Raw genomic sequence first — 17073 nt, forward strand, 5'->3', positions numbered from 1 at the left:
AGGAACCAATATACACAGGTAGTTCGGAAAACAAAGGCTAGCTTTCACAAACAGACATTTGCATCCTGTAACACAAACTCCAAAAGGTTCAGGGACACTGTAAAGTCCATGGAGAATAAGAGCACCTCCTCCCAGCTGCCCACTGCACTTAGGCTAGGAAACACTGTCACCACTGATAAATCTACAATAATTGAGAATTTCAATATACATTTTTCTATGGCTGGCCATGCTTTCCACCTGGCAACCCCTACCCCGGCCAACAACTCTGCACCCCCCACAGCAACTTGCCCAAGTCTCCCCCACATCTCCTTCACCCAAATCCAGATAGCTGATGTTCTGAAAGAGCTGCAAAATCTGGACCCCTACAAATCAGCTGGGCTAGACAATCTGGACCCTCTCTTTCTAAAATTATCCGCTGCAATTGTTGCAACCCCTATTACTAGCCTGTTCAACCTCTCTTTCATATCATCTGAGATCCTCAAAGATTGGAAAGCTGCCGCCGTCATCCCCCTCTTCAAAGGGGGAGACACTCTAGACCCAAAATGTTACAGACCAATGTCTATCCTACCCTGCCTTTCTAAAGTCTTCAAAAGCCAAGTTAACAAACAGATCCCCGACCATTTCGAATCCCACCGTACTTTCTCCTCTATGCAATCTGGTTTCAGAGCTGGTCATGGGTGCACCTCAGCCACGCTCAAGGTCCAAAACAATATCATAACCGCCATCGATAAAAGACAGTACTGTGCAGCCGTCTTCATCGACCTGGCCAAGGCTTTCAACTCTGTCAATCGCCGCATACTTATGGGCAGACTCAACAGCCTTGGATTCTCAAATGACTGCCTCGCCTGGTTCACCAATTACTTCTCAGATAGAGTTCAGTGTGTCAAATAGGAGGGCCTGTTGTCTGGACCTCTGGCAGTCTCTATGGGGGTGACACAGGGTTCAATTCTCGGGCCGACTCTCTTCTCTGTGTATATCAATGATGTCGCTCTTGCTGCTGGTGATTCTCTGATCCACCTCTACGCAGACAACACCATTCTGTATACTTCTGGCCCTTCTTTGGACACTGTGTTAACAAACCTCCAGACGAGCTTCAATGCCATACAACTCTCCTTCCGTGGCCTCCAACTGCTCTTAAATGCAAGTAAAACAAAATGCATGCTCTTCAACCGATCGCTGCCCGCACCCGCCCGCCCATCTAGCATCACTACTCTGGACGGTTCTGACTTAGAATATGTGGACAACTACAAATACCTAGGTGTTTGGTTAGACTGTAAACTCTCCTTCCAGACTCACATTAAGCATCTCCAATCCAAAATTAAATCTAGAATCGGCTTCCTATTTCGCAACAAAGCCTCCTTCACTTATGCTGCCAAACATACCCTCATAAAACTGACTATCCTACCAATCCTTGACTTCGGCGATGTCATTTACAAAATAGCCTCCAACACTCTACTCAGCAAATTGGATGTAGTCTATCACAGTGCCATCCGTTTTGTCACCAAAGCCCCATATACTACCCACCACTGCGACCTGTATGCTCTCGTTGGCTGGCCCTCGCTTCATATTCGTCGCCAAACCCACTGGCTCTAGGTCATCTATAAGTCTTTGCTAGGTAAAGCCCCACCTTATATCAGCTCACTGGTCACCATAGCAACACCCACCCGTAGCACGCGCTCCAGCAGGTATATTTCACTGGTCATCCCCAAAGCCAACTCCTGCTTTGGCTGCCTTTCCTTCCCGTTCTCTACTGCAAATGACTGGAACGAATTGCAAAAATCACTGAAGCTGGAGACTTATATCTCCCTCACTAACTCTAAGCATCAACTGTTAGAGCAGCTTACCGATCATTCCACCTGTACATAGCCCATCTGTAAATAGCCCACCCAACTACCTCATCCCCATATTGTTTTAGTTTTTTTGCTCCTTTGCACCCCAGTATCTTTACTTACACATCATCTTCTGCACATCTATCACTTCCGTGTTAATGCTAAATTGTAATTATTTTGCCACTATGGCCTATTTATTGCCTTTCCTCCCTAATCGTACTACATCTGCACATACTGTATATAGATTTCTCTATTGTGTTATTGACTGTACGTTTGTTTATCTCATGTGTAACTCAGTTTTGTTTGTGTCGCACTGCTTTGCTTTATCTTGGCCAGGTCGCAGTTGTAAATGAGAACTTGTTCTCAACTGGCCTACCTGGTTAAATAAAGGTGAAATATATATATTTTTTTTTTAAATAACTGACCACTAGTTTGTATATGTTCTATGTGCTGTCTATGTGATGGTTGCAGCCAGGGGCTACTGAAATAGCTGTGACACAGGAGGAGCTAACAGTATGTGGTTAATGTGGACAGTCAGGCCTGAAGGTGTGAGGTGTCAATGAGGGTGAGACCCATGGAACTGCACGCTGGAAGTGTTGTGAAAAGCCAGTCTCCTTTCTTCTGCCCCCAGGAGCTTAACCACAGGTGTCCTGCAACCTCCTTATCCAATCCCAGGCGTTGCAACCTGTGCCAGAGAGTGGATCTCTGTGTTCAGCTGCAACAGTGGGCCTTGATAGTCTGTTGTCAGGAGATGTTATGTTTATTTGGGTGGAGTTTGTTACTGCTGCTCAGTGAGAACTGAGCTGGGTTTGAGCACAAAGCATTGACAATCAGTGGACTCCTCTCCTCTACTGTCCTCTCTCCTCTCCTCTACTGCCCTCTTCTCTACTCTACTGTCCTCTCCTCTCCTTTAATGTCCTCTCCTCTACTCTACTGTCCTATACTCTTCCTTACTGTCCTCTCTCCTCTTCTCTATTGTCCTCTCTCCTCTCCTCTATTGTCTCCTCTCCTCACCTGTCCTCTCCTCTACTCTACTGTCCTCTCCCCTCTACTGTCCTCCACTCTCATCTCCTGTCCTCCCTCCTCACCTCTCCTCTACTCTCCTCTCTCCTCTATTGTCCTCCGCCCTCTCATCTCCTCTACTGTGCTCTCTCCTCTCTTGTCCTTTTTCCTCTACTGTCGTCTCCTTTCCTCCACTGTCCTCTCGCCTTTCATCTACTGTCCCCTACTGTCCTCTACTGTCCTCTCTCCTCTCCTCAACTGTCCTTTCCTTTCCGCTCTCCTCTTCTCTACTGTCCTCTCCTCTCCTCTACTGTCCCCTCTCCTCTCCTGTCCTCTCTTTTCTCCTCTATTGTCCTCTCCTACCTTCTCTCCTCTACTGTCATCTCCTCTCCTCTCCTGTTCTTTACTCTCTCCTTTACTGCTATCTCTTTTCTCCTCCACTGTCCTCTCTCCTCTACTGTCCTCTCTATTCTCCTTTATTGTCATCTCCTCTTCTGTCCTCTCTCCTCTCCTCTGCTGTCCACTCCTCTCCTCTACTGTCCTCATTTTTGTCCTCTCCTATCATATCCTGTCCTCTCCTCCACTGTCCTCTCCTCTTCTGTGGTCTCCTCTCCTCTACTGTCCTCTCTCCTCTCCTATCCTCTCCTCTGCTGTCCTCTCTCCTCTCCTCTCCTCTACTGTCCTCTCTCCTCTCCTATCCTCTCCTCTGCTGTCCTCTCTCCTCTCCTCTCCTCTACTGTCCTCTCTCCTCTCCTCTATTGTCTTTCTGCTCTACTGTTGTCTCCTTTCTCCTCTCCTCTCTCCTCTCCTCTACTGTCCTCTCCTCTCTCCTCTACTGTCCTCTCTTCTCCTCTACTGCCCTCTCTCCTCTCCTGTCCTCTCTTCTCTCCTCTACTGTCCTCTCTCCTCTGCTGTCCTCTCCTCTCTCCTCTCCTGTCCTCTCGTCCACTGTCCTCTCTCATCTCCTCTACTGTCCTCTCTCCTCTACTGTCCTCTCTCTTCTGCTGTCCTCTTCTCTCTCCTCCTCTACTGTCCTCTCTCCTCTACTGTCCTCTTGCCTTTCCTCTACTGTCCCCTCCTCTCCTCTACTGTCCTCTCCTCTCTCCTCTCCTCTACTGTCCTTTCCTTTCTCTTCTACGCTACTTTCCTAATTTCTGTCCTCTCCTCTACTGTCCTCTCCTGTACTGTCCTCTCCTATACGGTCTTCTCTCCTCTCCTCTACTGTCCTCTCCTCTCTCCTCTCCTCTACTGTCTTCATTTCTGTCCTCTCCTATTGTCTCCTGTCCTCTCCTTTACTGTCTTCTCCTCTACTGTCCTCTCTCCTCTCTTCTACTGTCCTCGCTCTTCTCCTCTACTATCTTCTCATCTCCTCTACCATCCTCTCTCCTCTCCTCTACTGTCCTCTCCTCCACTGTCCTCTCTCCTCTCCTCTACTGCCCTCTCTCCTCTGCTGTCCTCTCCTCTCTCTTATACTGTCCTCTCACCTCTCCTGTCATCTCCTCTCCTCTAATGTCCTCTCTCTTCTCCTCCACTGTCCTCTCCTCTCCCCTCTCATCTACTGTCCTCTCTCTTCTCCTCTACTGTCCTCTCTTATCCCCTACAGTCCTCTCTCCTCCTCTACTGTACTCTCTCCTCTCCTCTACTGTCCTCTCTCCTCTACTGCCCTCATTTCTACCCTGTCCTCTACTGTCTTCCCCTCTACTGTCCTATCCTCTCCTCTACTGTCCTCTCTCCTCTGCTGTCCTCTACTGTCCTCTCTCCTCTGCTGTCCTCTACTGTCCTCTCTCTTCTCCTCTGCTTTTCTCTCTTCTGCTCTCCTCTCCTCTCCTCTCCTCTCCTCTCCTCTCCTCTACTCTCCTCTCCTCTCCTCTCCTCTCCTCTCCTCTCCTCTCCTCTCCTCTCCTCTCCTCTCCTCTCCTCTCCTCTCCTCTCCTCTCCTCTCCTCTCCTCTCCTCTGTTTGGTCTGGCCATCCATCCATTTCCTTATCAAGCCCCCCTCTACACAGCCTCCCTCCTGTGGGGATAAGCCTCAGCAGCACCCCTCTCAGTTCTACCCATCAATTATGACGCCCCCACCTCGCACTCACTGTCACACACACACACACGCACGCACTCGCGCATACACACACCCCTCATCACTGTTTATCCTTTATCCTACTCTGGAAAGGAAAGCGGTGGTCTTGATTATCCAGATCTACACCAGTCCAACAGAAAATGATTAGCCATGGCTTCAGGACTAGGGTGAAATATAAAGCACTGACTTACTAGAGCCTGTGGGTCTTAACAGGCAACTGTAATCAGTCAGAACATAGGGCACAAATCCATGAATATATTACCTACAGGTATTGTATGGTAATCAAAGGTTCAGCGTAGCTCATTTTTCATACTCACAGCCCTTTAACCTTGCGTTCTCTTCAATAATGCCCATTGTAGTCAGGCAGGTGGGAGTAAAACCCTAACCTCATACGTCTATGTGGATGAGCAGAGAGAGAGCTGGTGCATCCATAGATAATGCAGGACTATTACACACAGCATCTCTTCCTGTCTTTCCTCCCTCTGCTGTCTGTCTGTCTGTCTGTCTGTCTGTCTGTCTGTCTGTCTGTCTGTCTGTCTGTCTGTCTGTCTGTCTGTCTGTCTGTCTGTCTGTCTGTCTGTCTGTCTGTCTGTCTGTCTGTCTGTCTGTCTGTCTGTCTGTCCTGTCTGTCTGTCTGTCTGTCACCCAGCAACAACCTGAGGACCGTCATGATATAACAGGTCTTCAATTCCACTAGACTAGATAACACTGTTTATAAACGGCTGTTATAATCACAATGTTTCTATGGCTCTACATTGACAGATTAAAATACAATAGAGGGAATTAGAATGGGGAGCTGGATCTATGTTTATATGCAATGAGAGGCCTTGCACCTTTCACACACACAGGATCCTCTCAATAGCTAAGTGGGTCCTAATTTTATGGGCCACGCTGATAGAAAATAACAATGAGGATATGTAAGGTCTAGAGGCTGTTTTAGTTCTGTGTCATTGTTGTGAGTGAAGAGTTGAGAGAGATGGAGCAGGTGTTGGGCTGGATGGGTGGATATTAATAGATATAACACTCCTGATGTCTGTATCAACACCACAGCTCAACACACGCACGCATGCACACACACCACATCCCACACACACAGGGAACAGCACCTTCCCCCACTCCATCACTCCTTCTCCATTTCCATATCCTCCTCTTCCCAGCTCCGCCATCACCCAGACACCTTCCCAGCATTCTTCTCCTACAGGGAACAGGTTTCCCAGAAGGCTGTGCTTCACACAAACATGGGGATGACTGTGCTACTAGGAAGAGGTGGAATCTCTCACTCGTCCTCTCAGCCCTACTCTATCCTGCCCTGACGCCAGCGTGTAAATGAACAGTAGCCCAATGTGATGGATAGAATGGTTGGATGACTGACCGACCCTCCCTCCCTCAGTGAAGCTGAGGCAGGATAACTCAGCTCCCACAGGAGCAGCCCCCACCCACACTCCCTCCCTCCCACAGGAGCAGCCCCCACCCACACTCCCTCCCTCCCTCCCACAGGAGCAGCCCCCACCCACACTCCCTCCCTCCCTCCCTCCCACAGGAGCAGCCCCCACCCACACTCCTTCCCTCCCTCCCACAGGAGCAGCCCCCACCCACACTCCCTCCCTCCCTCCCACAGGAGCAGCCCCCACCCACACTCCCTCCCTCCCACAGGAGCAGCCCCCACCCACACTCCCTCCCTCCCTCCCACAGGAGCAGCCCCCACCCACACTCCCTCCCTCCCTCCCACAGGAGCAGCCCCCACCCACACTCCCTCCCTCCCTCCCTCCCTCCCACAGGAGCAGCCCCCACCCACACTCCCTCCCTCCCTCCCTCCCTCCCTCCCACAGGAGCAGCCCCCACCCACACTCCCTCCCCGCCCCATTCCCATCTCAGTCAGGTGACCAGACGCTGTATATCTCCCAGCTGGCAGGGCGGCCATGAAAGCGCTCCACACATCCATGTTTAAACCAGGAGACAGACAGAGCCACTGCTCTCTGTGTCTATATGTTTGAAAACCTCCCTAAATAAAGTGGGTCCAGAGGCAGCATCCCATTGATAACAAAGGGCTGTCCCTGTGCACATAATAACCATCCATCACTCCCCATCTATCCCCAGCATCTACACCCCAGATCCATCAATCCCCATCTATCCCCAGCATCTACACCCCAGATCCATCACTCCCCATCCATCCCCAGCATCTACACCCCAGATCCATCACTCTCCATACATCCCCAGCATCTACACCCCAGATCCATCACTCCCCATCCATCCCCAGCATCTACACCCCAGATCCATCCGCCATCCGTCTCACACCTCACCACCCAAAATAGCATTGCCTCTTTTTGTTACTGTGTTACCACTGCAGCTGCTGCTCTGCTACAGGGCTGGCTCGCGCCCACACGCACATACACATACACACACACAGCCCTGACAAACGAATGATTCAGACTCTCACATCAACAAAGATGCTTTTTGTGAAACACAGGGGGGTCCATAAAATCCAGGGAAGGATGGAGGGGACAGGGGGTTGATAACATTGAGCTGGCCAGTAACGACATTTAAAGCCAATCCCCTGATGCAGGCATCCAATATCTATCTATCTCTCTCTCTCTCTCTCTCTCTCTCTCTCTCTCTCTCTCTCTCTCTCTCTCTCTCTCTCTCTTTCTCTCTCTCTCTCTCTCTCTCTCCCTCTCACAGTGATAGGTAGATCAACACAGCTGCCGCCTCCTCCTCCTCCTCCTCCTCTCCAGCAGGGCAGAATGCAGGGAGGAAGAGAAAGAAGGCTACAAAGCACCCCCCACAGAACCCCCCTCCCTCTGCCATCCACATCCTCTATCGCAAACACAGACAAGAGATTACCTGAAATATGTCTTGACATTCTCTTGTTCGGTGTGTCGACTTTGGATCCAGTGTTCTGGTAGGTTCATCCTCAAATATACAGTCCTATTGACAGTTCACAGGCAGGATTGCCATTCTCTTGTCAGACCGGTTCCTGACCCCAAACTCAGTCTTGTTTGGCAGGCTGGATTCTTCACTGGCTGCTTACTGTTCCCTAGCCCATGATGTCATCCGCCCTGCTCAGCCCATTGGCTGAGAGGGTACATGTTAATGAAGGCAGCAGCTCTAGGGGAGGAGGCAGAGAGGGAGAGAGGCAGACAGAGTTGGTCTTTTGTTTGACAGACCAAACCAGCTCAGCGAGAGAGAGGAGGAAGGTTGGATTATATTTCCATATCTGTCTTTTTTCAAAACACTCTCAAGTCTGAATAGCTAAAATATTTTCCTCTTTCTTATTTTGCTAGTTTTTACTTTAATCTGTCTATTACACTTAAAATGTGAAAATGTTATCAAGGCGTAACAGAAACATAATATGCAGTTACAGTACCTATATACACCTACCTTTCTCATGACAGGAATTAGACCTTCATCGATTAACACTCAGTTGGTAATAGTTCCACAATATCAGGTTGCCTTTCAAATGGTCTCAATATCATGCTGCATAAATGTGTTGCCTGTTTGTTTTACAGTTCCTGGACCCGGCCAGTCTTGTGGTGGAATATAACCATAGTGGACTGTAGTTGTCCCCCAGACAGAGGTACATATGCAGGATCTTAATTTGATCACCCTGTTGCAGGAGAACTTTCTTGCAATGCAGGAAATGTAAAATGTGTAGTGTATTTGAGGTTGAAAAAGGCTTCTGTAGTTTGTAATTTACACTTAGACATTTCAGACTTGATTTTCCCTTACGAAAAATGTATAAACCCCTACAAAAATGTCCATATTTATAATCAATAATAATTCACATTTCAAGTCGCTGAAGGATTATTTTCCTGCTGTAGCAAACTGGCTCAAATTAAGATCCTACATCTGTAGGTAGAACTAGAAATAAAGGAAACACCAACAAAGTGTCTTAATAGGGTGTTAGGCCACCACCAGAACAGCTTCAATGCGTCTTCGCATAGATTCTACAAGTGTCTGGAACTCTATTGGAGGGATGCGACATCATTCTTCCACGAGAAATTCCATCATTTGGTGTTTTGTTGATGGTGGTGGAAGCTTAACTAGTCTCTGATGGATGGATGCCATTTAGCAAAATCACATTAGTGGAAACCAACACTGTTCTCAGGGCAGGCGTGGTTGTAGCTAGATTTTTTTCAATCGCGTTAGGGATAATTTTGGCATTTTAGCTAACCCTAACACTAAAATGTTTCCTAACCTTAACCTATGTCTCCTAACCTGCCACATTAATTCTCTTAACCTGCTGCATAAGTTCTCCTAACATGCTACGAAAAGTCACTTCTGCTAGTCAAAACCATCAGACCTGCCCTGGGAGCAGTGCGAGTATCCTTGAATGTGATACAGCTGCTATTTATCCCTCTTTGGCTTCCTGGAGGGGCGGTGACGACAAACCACAGACTCACTTAATTTTCCCTAATTTGCCTATGATGTCATCTTTTTCCCCTTGCTCACCTGTGATTGGGTGGCTGTCTCAGCATCTGCTCATATCTCAAGGCTAGTTCTTCTGCCTGAGGTGTAGACCCATCTGAGGCATTCTGAATTATGGCTAGTTGTCGTGACAACCCATGTAATGTTGATTACTCGTTGGAGAATATGAACCTGTTCTTTGACAGTGTTCACTCAAATGGAGGACAGAGCCATGGAATAGGCTGAGGTTTATATTTGACTTCACAATATGATGACACACATAGGCTGCAGCCGGGTAGATCCATACCTATATCCATGACTTACCAAAAGGGAATCTAAATATATTGAGAAGAGCAGTCTGCTTCGTTTCTAAGGCCTTGGTGATTGATTTTTGTAGATAATTAAGGCAAATAGCTGAGAGCTTTCTATGGAGAATGAGCCCATTCATCCTACTAACACTGAGATACACAAACACAGGCAAAACACTGGTGACATAATTTGCAACTCTTATATCCTGGTTATGTTATTACCTAATACTAAACTATCTGACTAGGTTCTGTTTAACAATGAGCTGTTTAGAAAGACTAAAAAGAGAGCTGATTAATCCTGAGAGAATCTGAGAATACCAGAACCCATGTTTGATTTATATTTGACAGCACCATACAGTCACTTATTTTAGTGCACTGAGGCAGAGAGATGTAGGGGGTTTAGTCTGTCCCCCTACAGTCTCAATGAAGGCTATTTTAAAACTAAAAGCAGAAGTCAAGGAGAAGAAAAATCTATCAGACTTAACTGAAACTGAATTTACATATACTAACAGCAGGAAATAAAACAAAATTGCTCTCAACTACCAGCCATTATACATGTTTTGTTGATACTTACTGTATACTGTGGGGACAAAGGTTATTAATGAAAACCGTACAGCCACTGTGAATTATAATAATAACACAGACAATATAACTCCTAGAGAAACTGTGAGGGACAGCAAAAAATACTTTCATTACGGTATATTCAGGACAAGCCCCACTCAGTTGATTGTGCCTGAAACCAAAGTAATTATACTATCATTGATCCAATTAGTAAGCTCTCATCACTCTCTCTCCTCATAGTCACCTCCTATAGCCAGCTGTAACCAAAGCCAGCACTGAGCCTGTGGTAATGAAAGACAGACCGGACAGACAGACAGACAGACAGACAGACAGACAGACAGACAGACAGACAGACAGACAGACAGACAGACAGACAGACAGACAGACAGACAGACAGACAGACAGACAGACAGACAGACAGACAGACAGACAGACAGACAGACAGACAGACAGACAGACAGACAGACAGTACTGTGATGCATTACAATGATTTTGACCAAAGTGAGATGTGGTTAACTGACTTACAGTCTAAGAGAGGGTAAGTCTATAGGGAAACATTAGCAGTATGTTGCATGAGGAGTTGGGTACCTTTGAGAGATGACTGGTGAAAGAAACAGTTACCAGCTTGATTCCATACTAAGAAGACAAAGGTACTGTATACTTCAGCTGACAGCATGGAAGCAAACAAAGAGTTTTCCATGCTGAAATAAAGTTACGTTTTAATGTCACGTGCGCAAGTACAGTGAAATGCCTTTCTTGCCAGCTCTAAACCCAACAATGCACTAATCAATGTCAATGTAGTATTAAAAATAACATCATGTAGATGAAAAACAATAAGAAATAAAAAGAACAGGAAACAGTAATAAGCTATATACAGGGTCAGTAGCTATATACAGGGTCAGTTCCAGGGTCAGTAGCTATATACAGGGTCAGTTCCAGGGTCAGTAGCTATATACAGGGTCAGTTCCAGGGTCAGTATCTATATACAGGGTCAGTTCCAGGGTCAGTAGCTATATACAGGGTCAGTTCCAGGGTCAGTAGCTATATACAGGGTCAGTTCCAGGGTCAGCAACTATATACAGGTTCAGTTCCAGGGTCAGTAAGCTATATACAGGGTCAGTTCCAGGGTCAGTAGCTATATACAGAGTCAGTTCCAGGGTCAGTAGCTATATACAGGGTCAGTTCCAGGGTCAGTAGCTATATACAGGGTCAGTTCCAGGGTCAGTAGCTATATACAGGGTCAGTTCCAGGGTCAGCAGCTATATACAAGGTCAGTTCCAGGGTCAGTAGCTATATACAGGGTCAGTTCCAGGGTCAGTAGCTATATACAGGGTCAGTTCCAGGGTCAGCAGCTATATACAAGGTCAGTTCCAGGGTCAGTAGCTATATACAGGGTCAGTTCCAGGATCAGTAGCTATATACAGGGTCAGTTCCAGGGTCAGTTCCAGGGTCAGTATATACATATGAAATTAGTAAAACAGTATGTAGACATTAATAAAGTGACCAGTGTTCCATTATTAAAGTGACCAGTGTTCCATTATTAAAGGGACTAGTGTTCCATGATTAAAGGGACAAGCATTCCATTTTTAAAGGGACGAGTGTTCAATTTGTGGCAGACGACAGGGAGAGGTGAGGGGAGTGGTTATTGAAGGGAGATATCTTGCAGCCCGCTGGCTCCACCCCCGAGCCTTGGCTTGAGGACCCAAGTTTTAGGATTACCCCTGGAAAACGGAACGGACAACGAGAACAGATTGTGGACTGTGAAATGGTTGGTGACTTCCCCCTTTTTCCCAGTGTACAAAACTCCCTAATAAACTCCCCATTTGCTTTCTAGTTGTGCTCCTTGTGCGTGTTTGGTTATTGAACTTGGTGATGTGGAAACCCCACACCCTTGAACCTGCTACATGTGGTGGAGAATCTGAGCAGGCCAAACCAAGCTCAATAACTAAACAGACACAGAGCACAATGGAAGCATTGGTGAAACAACTGGTGGATGTGAACATAGCCCAGCAGGCTATACATCAGGAGATGCTGGAGGAACAGCGTCAGCAGACCGCTCTCCTGCGAGCTGAACTCAGCCAGCTGACAGCCGCCCAGGCCGGCATGGCGGCAGGCGCAGCAGTCTCTCGTCCCAAACCAGGTAGGTTTATACTGAAGCTGACCGAGGCTGATGACATCGAGATTGACCTCCAAGCCTTCGAGAGGACAGTGGATAGAGAGAAATGACCCTATGAGCAATGGGCCAGCCTGATAACACCCTTCCTGTCAGGTGCAGCACAGAAGACCTATCAGGATCTGACGGCTGACCAGGCGATGCATTACGAGGGTCTGAAAAAGGAAATCCTGCGCCGGTATGGGTACACCCTGATTAGCTGGGCACAATGATTCCATGATTGAGCATATGATCCTACAGCTTCCCTCCGATCGCAAATGCATGATCTAATTAGGCTGGCCAAGAGCTGGCTAACTGCTGAACCACTGACGCTCACACCCATCAAGAAAGTGGTCATAGATAAATATATATGCTCTCTCCCATTCAAAGCTAAAAAGTTAGCAAGCCAAGCTAACCCGCAGAGCGCAGATCAGCTGGTGGAACTGGTGGAAGGACAACAGGTGACTTTGGAGGTCCTGCACTGCGGACAACCACGGAAGGCGGAACCCTCCACTCACCCGAAGGAGCGACAAAGGGTGGAGGACCACGCCGGGACCCCAGCCAAGGATGGGGGGACACCAACAGCCAGCTCCCCGAGACAACGCCCCTTCCTGAACCTGGACAGCAGGAAATGCAACGAGTGTGGCGAGCCTGGAACTGTCCAAACCACAATGTCCCGATGCCTTTGGCCTCAGCCAGTGAGGTAGCCACCGGGCGTCCCTGCGGCTTGCTGATGGCATGGTCCTTCCCCTGTCACCCCCGTAATAGCCAATGGAAAGGACACCACAGCACTTGTGGACCCTGGGAGTATGGTGACCCTAATCTGACCTGACGCCGGCCAGTCCCCAAACCTGGCTGACACTGTGGCCATCACCTGCATACACTGTGAGACCAAGGTCTACCCTACCATACTCCTCCACCTACAGACCACAAAGGGACAACACACGGGGCCAGTGGGAGTCGTCCCGAACCTGCCTGTGCCAGACCTTATCAGGAGGGATTTCCCTATGTTCCGCCAACTGTGGACCAGTATGTCCGGAGACTTGGGGAACCAAGGGAACCAGAAGGGAGGAGGAAGCTGGAGAGGTGGGAGGGACGCCAGAAGGAGGGATACCCGGATGTGTGGATTCCAGGAAGTGGACCCCCAGGCGTCAACAGAATCCCTCTCGGAGGGTGACTCGGGTGAAGCCAGACTGGAGGGAGAGGTGGCGAGTCTGGAAGGATCCCAACTTGGCCTACGCTCTCCAACAGGTGACCATGGTGGACAGAAAGCCCAAGGAGGGGGTAAGTCAAATCACCTAGCCCATTTTTCTATAAAGAAGAAGTTGCTGTATCAGGTCGTGAAGAAGAATGACGAATGTATGGAGTTGTTGTTGGTGCCCCGTTCCTTTGCACCATCTGTCCTGCAGTTGGCGCACTCCCACCTTCTTGGGCCTCACCTAGGTGTGGAGAAGAACTTAGACATGATCAAGGCACAATTTTACTGGCTTGGGGGTGAAGAGAGCAGTGGAAGGTTACTGCAGCAGTTGCCCAGAATGTCAGCAGGTGGTGCCAAAACCCCACTTTCGTAGCCCCTTCATTCCCTTACCCATTATTTCTGTCCCTTTCAGCAGGATCGCAATGGACATGGTGGGACCTCTACCCAAGAGCAACCGAGGGCACCAATACAGCCTGGTGATTCTGGATTAGGCCACTAGGTACCCGGAAGCTATTCCCCTGCGCACCATGGCCACCAAGGGAATCGCACGTGAGTTAGTCATGCTGTTCTCCCGAGTAGGGCACCCCATATATGTCACGAATCATGAAGGATCTATGCAAGCTAATGAAAATAACCCAGTTGCGCACCTCAGTGTATCCCCCGCAGTCCGATGGGTTGGTGAAAGGATTCAATCGAACCCTGAAGCAGATGCTAAAGAAAGTAATGGCGAAGGACTGAAAGAATTGGGACGTGCTGCATCCCTACTTGATGTTCTCGATCAAAGAAGTTCCCCAAGCGTCAACAGGATTCTCTCCCTTCGAACTCCTGTACGGGAGACGACCCCCCGAGAACTGTTGGACATGGCTAAAGAAGCCTGTGCACAGCAACCGTCACCCCACCGAACCATGGTGGAGCACACAGAAGACATGAGAGACCGGATGGCAACCCTGTGGCCCCTGGTATGGGAACACAACAGAGGGGCACAATGAAGGGACTTCCAGCCAGGAGATAAAGTGTTGGTGTTGGTGCCCACCTCAGAATGTACGTTTTTGGTCCGATGGAACGGCCATACGAAGTCCTTGAGAAGGTGGGTGAAGTTAACTATAGGGTCAGACAGCCGGGATGTAGGCATCTGACCCAGATTTATCATGGGAATTTGCTAAAGAAATGGAAGGCATGTGATGTACTCTACATTCGTGGCCAAAAGTTTTGAGAAAGACAGAAATATTAATTTCCACAAAGTTTGCTGCTTCAGTGTCTTTAGATATTTTTTTCAGATGTTACTATGGAATACTGAAGTATAATTACAAGCATTTCATAAGTGTCAAAGGCTTTTATTGACAATTACATGAAGTTGATGCAAAGAGTCAATATTTGCAGTGTTGACCCTTCTTTTTCAAGACCTCTGCAATCCACCCTGGCATGCTGTCAATTAACTTCTGGGCCACATCCTGACTGATGGCAGCCCATTCTTGCATAATCAATGCTTGGAGTTTGTCAGAATTTGTGGGGTTTTGTTTGTTCACCCGCCTCCTGAGGATTGACCACACGTTCTCAATGGGATTAAGGCCTGGGGAGTTTCCTGGCCATGGACCCAAAATATCGATGTTTTGTTCCCAGAGCCACTTAGTTATCACTTTTGCCTTATGGCAAGGTGCTCCATCATGCTGGAAAAGGCATTGTTCATCACCAAACTGTTCCTGGATGGTTGGGAGAAGTTGCTCTCGGAGGATGTGTTGGTACCATTCTTTATTCATGGCTGTGTTCTTAGGCAAAATTGTGAGTGAGCCCCTTTCCTTGGCTGAGAAGCAACCCCACACATGAATGGTCTCAGGATGCTTTACTGTTGGCATGACACAGGACTGATGGTAGTACTCACCTTGTCTTCTCTGTAAAAGCTTTTTTCCGGATGCCCCAAACAATCGGAAAGGGGATTCATCAGAGAAAATGACTTTACCCCAGTCCTCAGCAGTCCAATCCCTGTACCTTTTGCAGAATATCAGTCTGTCCCTGATGTTTTTCCTGGAGAGAAGTGGCTTCTTTACTGCCCTTCTTGACACCCGGCCATCCTCCAAAAGTTTTTTCCTCACTGTGCGTGCAGATGCACTCACACCTGCCTGCTGCCATTCCTGAGCACGCTCTGTACTGGTGGTGCACCGATCCCGCAGCTGAATCAACTTTAGGAGATGGTCCTGGCGCATGCTGGACCTCCTTGGGTGCCCTGAAGCCTTCTTCACAACAATTGATCCGCTCTCCTTGAAGTTCTTGATGATCCGATAAATGGTTAATTTAGGTGCAATCTTACTGGCAGCAATATCCTTGCCTGTGAAGCCCTTTTGTGCAAAGCAATGATGACGGCACGTGTTTCCTTGCAGGTAACCATGGTTGACAGAGGAAGAACAATGATTCCAAGCACACCCTCCTTTTGAAGCTTCCAGTCTATTATTTGAACTCAATCGGCATGACAGAGTGATCTCCAGCCTTGTCCTCGTCAACACTCACACCTGTGTTAACAAGAGAATCACTGACATGATGTCAGCTGGTCCTTTTGTGGCAGGGCTGAAATGCAGTGGAAAAGTTTTTGGGGGATTCAGTTAATTTGCATGGCAAAGAGGGACTTTGCAATTAATTTAAATTCATCTGATCACTCTTCATAACATTCTGGAGTATATGCAAATTGCCATCATACAAACTGAGGCAGCAGACTTTGTGAAAATTAATATTTGTGTCATTCTCAAAACTTTTGGCCACATCTATACTCTATTTCCCCGAAGAAGGCTACCACAGAGACCAAGCCGGTGGAGGTGCCACTGGGGGAGCAGCTGAGCCAAGCACAGAAGCAGGAGCTGAGGGAGTTGGTCAGCCGTGTTCTCCGGTGAACCATGATGTGTTCTCCAGTTAACCAGGACACACCGATCTGGTACAGCACAGCATCATCACCGAACATGGGAAAAAGGTGAAGTTGAGACCCTACCGCATACCGGAAGCAAGGAGAGAGGATGTCAGGACCGAGGTAAAAACGGTGCTGAAAGCTGATATAATTGAAGAGTCGAATAGTGAGTGGTGCAGCCCCATAGTTTTGGTGCCGAAACCAGAGGGCACCATTCACTTCTGTAATGATTTTAGAAAGAAAAATTAAATCTCAAAGCTCGACACCTACCCCATGCCCGAATTGATAAATTAATCGAACGGCTAGGGACCACCCGATTTATCAGCACGCTCGACCTGACGAAGGGTTATTGGCAGGTGCCCTTAGCTTCCAAGGCACGCGAGAAAACTGCTTTCGCCACCATGTTCCATTACAAGAAGCTGTCCTTTGGGCTGCACGGGGCCCCGGCCACGTTCCAGAGGTTGATGGACCGGATTCTCCATCCCCATCGTGAGTGCGCGGCGGGCCTACATCGATGATATTGTAATCCATGGGAGCGAGTGGGAGACACATCTAAACCAGGTGAGCACGGTACTGCAGGCCTTACGGGAGGCGGGGCTAACAGCGAACCCAAAGAAATGTCGGCTCGGCCTGGGGGAGGCTGAGTACCTGGGGT

At 48.2% G+C, this 17073-nt stretch overlaps 1 protein-coding gene across 2 annotated transcripts in view; it reads right to left on the reverse strand.

The window, feature by feature from the left end:
• LOC106563430 (serine/threonine-protein kinase PAK 3) overlaps positions 1 to 7940 on the reverse strand; it is a 74133-nt gene extending 66193 nt beyond the window's left edge. For both annotated transcript variants that reach the window (XM_082958243.1, XM_082958242.1), the window contains exon 1: positions 7747 to 7940. The gene's annotated coding sequence lies outside the window, so the exon portion shown is untranslated. The remainder of the gene's footprint in view (positions 1 to 7746) is intronic.
• Positions 7941 to 17073: the final 9133 nt, after the last annotated feature.

Source organism: Salmo salar, chromosome 11 (genome assembly GCF_965601325.2).
Source record: "Salmo salar chromosome 11, fSalSal1, whole genome shotgun sequence".
Taxonomy (NCBI): domain Eukaryota; kingdom Metazoa; phylum Chordata; class Actinopteri; order Salmoniformes; family Salmonidae; genus Salmo; species Salmo salar.